Raw genomic sequence first — 6,502 nt, 5'->3', positions numbered from 1 at the left:
GTTTATTAGTTCGTCGATTGGGTTACTTATGCTGTTTCTTTGTTTACTTAATTGCAGTTCCGTGTTTCTGCTCCTTTGCACATGTGTATTAGTTCCGTGTTAGTGTGACCTCTCCTACACGTGTGAATTCGGTGGTATTTACTCTAGTATTCAAAATTTGCTTACTGTAGGTAATGCATGCATGACTGTAAAGCTGCCGCCCAGTTGGGTGGGTGTGGAGCACATGACTGTAAAGCTGCCGCCCAGTTGGGTGGGTGTGGAGCACATGACTGTAAAGCTGCCGCCCAGTTGGGTGGGTGTGGAGCACATGACTGTAAAGCTGCCGCCCAGTTGGGTGGGTGTGGAGCACATGACTGTAAAGCTGCCGCCCAGTTGGGTGGGTGTGGAGCACATGACTGTAAAGCTGCCGCCCAGTTGGGTGGGTGTGGAGCACATGACTGTAAAGCTGCCGCCCAGTTGGGTGGGTGTGGAGCACATGAATGTAAAGCTGCCGCCCAGTTGGGTGGGTGTGGAGCACATGACTGTAAAGCTGCCGCCCAGTTGGGTGGGTGTGGAGCACATGAATGTAAAGCTGCCGCCCAGTTGGGTGGGTGTGGAGCACATGACTGTAAAGCTGCCGCCCAGTTGGGTGGGTGTGGAGCACATGACTGTAAAGCTGCCGCCCAGTTGGGTGGGTGTGGAGCACATGACTGTAAAGCTGCCGCCCAGTTGGGTGGGTGTGGAGCACATGACTGTAAAGCTGCCGCCCAGTTGGGTGGGTGTGGAGCACATGACTGTAAAGCTGCCGCCCAGTTGGGTGGGTGTGGAGCACATGACTGTAAAGCTGCCGCCCAGTTGGGTGGGTGTGGAGCACATGACTGTAAAGCTGCCGCCCAGTTGGGTGGGTGTGGAGCACATGACTGTAAAGCTGCCGCCCAGTTGGGTGGGTGTGGAGCACATGACTGTAAAGCTGCCGCCCAGTTGGGTGGGTGTGGAGCACATGACTGTAAAGCTGCCGCCCAGTTGGGTGGGTGTGGAGCACATGACTGTAAAGCTGCCGCCCAGTTGGGTGGGTGTGGAGCACATGACTGTAAAGCTGCCGCCCAGTTGGGTGGGTGTGGAGCACATGACTGTAAAGCTGCCGCCCAGTTGGGTGGGTGTGGAGCACATGACTGTAAAGCTGCCGCCCAGTTGGGTGGGTGTGGAGCACATGAATGTAAAGCTGCCGCCCAGTTGGGTGGGTGTGGAGCACATGACTCTAAAGCAGCCGCCCAGTTGGGTGGGTGTGGAGCACATGACTGTAAAGCTGCCGCCCAGTTGGGTGGGTGTGGAGCACATGACTGTAAAGCTGCCGCCCAGTTGGGTGGGTGTGGAGCACATGACTGTAAAGCTGCCGCCCAGTTGGGTGGGTGTGGAGCAAGACTAGTAACTGTGTGACTCACCATAGATGTAAAGTGCCTTGTATAGTGACTGTTGTGAGCCTCTTGTTGAATCACTTGTGATATAAAAAGATTATTGATATGTATATGTATTCGTGTACATGCATGTATATACATATATGTGTATATATGCACATGTAACATTAACAATTGTATAACTAGCATCACAAGACTGTCACTTACTGAGCTAAACGAACTATGGGGGTTATCTTCTTATCTTGAGATGATTTCGGGGCTTTAGTGTCCCCACGGCCCGGTCCTTGGCTAGGCCTCCACCCCCAAAACAGCCCGTGACAGCTGACTAACATCCAGGTACCTATTTTACTGCTAGGTAACAGGGGCATAGGGTGAAAGAAACTCTGCCCATTGTTTCTCGCCGGCGCCCGGGATCGAACCCGGGACCACAGGATCAGGGGGGGGATCAGTTCCTGAACCCATTATGTGCCTCTGTAACTCTATCCACCACCGCCCACGGGATGGATATAGAGTTGCATAATAAATGAATGAAATGAATGAAATGCATTCGGAGCTTACTGAATCTGCACTTACTAAACGACACATCAATGTACCTTAATAATACCCCCGTCAGAGCCAACACCTTACAGAACCACCAACACAGGTGTTACCTTTGGAAAGGTGATTGACAAGCGACAATATTGAGACACTTAGACTTTTCACAGACGGCCAGTTCTGCCGTCTTTCAAACCCCGCCCCCCCCCAACTCAGGCGATATACTTGTGTTGACCAGACCACACACTAGAAGGTGAAGGGACGACGACGACATTTCGGTCCGTCCTGGACCATTCTTAAGTCGATTCTCAATCGACTTGAGAATGGTCTAGGACGGACCGAAACGTCGTCGTCCCTTCACCTTCTAGTGTGTGGTCTGGTCAACATACTTTACCCACGTTATTGTGACTCATCGCCTGGATATACTTGTGGAGTATATCGAGAGATGAAGCAGATAAAGAACGTAGTGGTGGTTAACTGAACGACGCAAGGATAATATAGGATTAGTGATGGATATTGTATTTAGAAACCACACAATAAAGATTACTACACTCATATGTCTATGATATACTCAGGTTAGTATACCTCATATATTATCCAGCACATACCCATACTGTGAGCTGCAGTGGGAAAGGTGCATTACAAAAGTTAAAAAAAAAAATTAATCCCCAAAACTCATTTAGATAAGTTACAGCTTTTATAATCTCATAAATCATGAGTAATATCCTCTCACCTGAAGGAAATCACTCATTTTCAGATATATTAATTTAAATGAGAGAAAATTATGTTCATTGCAACATCCGAAAACATTATATCAACCCCTGCAAACACACAACCTAACTGTTCCTATTTCCCGCTTGTTACAACTTGTCATAAAGTTGTTTCATCTTGTTATAATGTTTTTATGACGTATGAGACCGTTGTTACAACTTGGTATATTGGTTGTTACAACCTGTTAGGTGCTAGAACTTGTTCGAAGATGAACAAATCCACGACGTAGGTTCGAATCCTCGTCACGGCCCTTGTGGATTTGTTCATTTGATACATCATTCTATTGTGATTTCTGTGTGTAATTGTTCGGAGATTGTAGAAAACGTTGTAATTTCGTCGTGTGATAGTTGGGTTAAATATCTATGGAGATATATATATATCTATATATCTAAATATCTATATATCTAAATATCTATATATTTAAATATCTATATATTTAAATATCTATATATTTAAATATCTATATATTTAAATATCTATATATCTAAATATCTATATATCTAAATATCTATATATCTAAATATCTATATATCTAAATATCTATATATCTAAATATCTATATATCTAAATATCTATATATCTAAATATCTATATATCTAAATATCTATATATCTAAATATCTATATATCTAAATATCTATATATCTAAATATCTTCAGTTTCAACGAGCATCCCGTGGAGATGGGCTTAGTAGCGGAGGCTTCCACAGAATTACCGACTCCTGTCACAGTTATCTGACCAATCCAATGAACAGTTCTCTCCAAGCCTGAATTGGACCACTCCTCTGAGAGCAGCTAGGAGCTCTAAATATTCCCAGGAGCTCAACGGAAATCCCTCTATTGCAGTTGTCATTCGGCCGTTACCAACCTGTCACCAGTATGTCATGATCTGTCACGTGGTTGTCATCGTTCGTTACCAAACTATCGCAGTGACAAATGACTGTAATTCTGATTGTAATTCTGAAAAAAAATCAAGCTACTGTACTGTTGAAATCCGCAAGGGGGGGGGGGGGTGAATTTATTTAATTTTGTTTGTATAAACTACATGAAATACAGTACCTTGTTGTTGTTACTTCAGATTTAGCTACTCAGAACGAAGTGTCCATGTAGCACGGGCTATGGTGAGCCCGTAACACAGTACCTGTATTCACTTCATGTATGGCCATTAGGCACGTATAGCGTGCTCAATCCATCCGCCTCACACTCACTTTCACACTTTCTAGTGTGTGGTTTGGTCAACATGAATGTGGCTAATGTACTGGATTGAATTTTTGCTCTTTGGTCCCGCCCTCTCAACTGTCAATCAACTGGTATGCCAATCAACTGTCAACCAAATGTGGGCCACAGTGGATGACCGAGAGACTCAGGAACCTTGTCTGAAAGAGGACTGTGCTAATGCCAACGAATTAAGAATGGAAATGTTGATTTCGAGGGGGGGGGGGGGGGGGAGGGGGGAGGGGGGAGGGGGGGAGTCAACCTGTCGAACAAGAGGAAAGAATGTGAAAAAATGTCACACAGGTGATTGACATCACCAGTTAGCACATATACACACACACACACACACACACACACACACACACACACACACACACACACACATACACACACACACACGCCCACAGACACACACACACACACACACACACACACACACACACACACACACACACACACACACACACACACACACACACACACACACACACACACACAGGATACAGAATAGGAGACGAAGTACTTAATGAAACAGACAGAGAGAAAGATCTAGGAGTTGATATCACACCAAACCTGTCTCCTGAAGCCCACATAAAGAGAATAACGTCTGCGGCATATGCGAGGCTGGCTAACATCAGAACGGCGTTCAGGAACCTGTGTAAGGAATCATTCAGAATCTTGTACACCACATATGTAAGACCAATCCTGGAGTATGCGGCCCCAGCATGGAGCCCGTACCTTGTCAAGCACAAGACGAAGCTGGAAAAAGTCCAAAGGTATGCTACTAGACTAGTCCCAGAACTAAGAGGCATGAGTTATGAGGAAAGGCTGCGGGAAATGCACCTCACGACACTGGAAGACAGAAGAGTAAGGGGGGACATGATCACAACCTACAAAATCCTCAGGGGAATCGACCGGGTAAACAAGGATGAACTTTTCAACACTGGTGGGACGCGAACAAGGGGACACAGGTGGAAGCTGAGTACCCAAATGAGCCACAGAGACGTTAGAAAGAACTTTTTCAGTGTCAGAGTAGTTAGCAAATGGAATGCATTAGGAAGTGATGTGGTGGAGGCTGACTCCATTCACAGTTTCAAATGTAGATATGATAGAGCCCAATAGGCTCAGGAATCTGTACACCAGTTGATTGACGGTTGAGAGGCGGGACCAAAGAGCCAGAGCTCAACCCCCGCAAGCACAATTAGGTGAGTACAATTAGGTGAGTACACACACACGCCCACAGACACAGACACACACACACACACACACACACACACACACACACACACACACACACACACACACACACACACACACACGCCCACAGACACACACACACACACACACACACACACACACACACACACACACACACACACCAGCAGGCCCTCGGTCCATGCTGCGTGAACTTGCACAAAATCAAACTTTGAATAACACAGAATTATTCATACAATTTGGAAAACAATTAATGATACTGTTGCAATTAAATATCATTAGTGCAGGCTGCAATCCTCTCTGATATGGGCCATCAAAGAGAGTCGGATATTAACTGAATTCCGTTTGATTTCGCTCTGTCGGTGATCTGCTTCGCGTAGAGTTATGTTACGGCGAATTTAAACAGATTATTTGATATAGGTGTGTTTGGGGGATAGTTTAAAGGAAGCTTTAATTTTTGTTTCAGAGGCTAAGTATGTCTTGATAATTAAAAGGGATAGGCGAAGTGTCATCCATACTGCTTCCATACACATTCAAACTGGCTATATATATATACACATACATACACTGCCTCCATACACACACACACACACACACAGCCTCCATATACACACACTCCTTGCATACATACACACTACCTGCATACACGCACGCACACACACACACACACACACACACACACACACACACACACACACACACACACACACACACACACACACACACACACTGCCTCCATACACAGTCACACATGAGATGAGAATGCAATATACGTTGCCTTAATACATCTCGCCATATATGCTCACTAACCTTGAAGAACATGACAAGTCACAGCCCCGCTCCTGTGCCAAACAAGTCCACTACGGGCTCACCATAGCCCGTGCTACTTGCAACTTTTGTTCCCAGTAGCTGAATCTAAAAAAACACACAACAACATTGAAGAACATACACCGTTCTTGTTCCAGCTTCCAAAAGACGATATCTTAGGGACTGTGTTAAACCTAACGATAATGTGTAGTGTAGATTACATTAGATGATTAGCAAGATGATGTACTTTCCATATTTTATCGTTATATAATGTTCAGCATCTCTGTCTTCACTTATACTGATTTGCTAATGATCAGGAGGACGGCAGTTAGGCCCAACTAGGCCTCCTAAGGCCTCTATCTTAGGAGGCCTAGTCGGGGGGTGACCGGGCCGCGGGGACGTTGAGCCACGAAATCATCCCTCTATCTTAGGAGGCCTAGTCGGGGGGTGACCGGGCCGCGGGGACGTTGAGCCACGAAATCATCGCAAGGTAATCTTGATTGCAAAAGGTTGATCAGAACACTCTGAGGTAATTCTATACCTTATTATTAAAGTTTCTGGTCGTATC

Source organism: Procambarus clarkii, chromosome 86 (genome assembly GCF_040958095.1).
Source record: "Procambarus clarkii isolate CNS0578487 chromosome 86, FALCON_Pclarkii_2.0, whole genome shotgun sequence".
Lineage (NCBI taxonomy): Eukaryota > Metazoa > Arthropoda > Malacostraca > Decapoda > Cambaridae > Procambarus > Procambarus clarkii.
Note: the sequence above shows the minus strand (reverse complement) of the source record.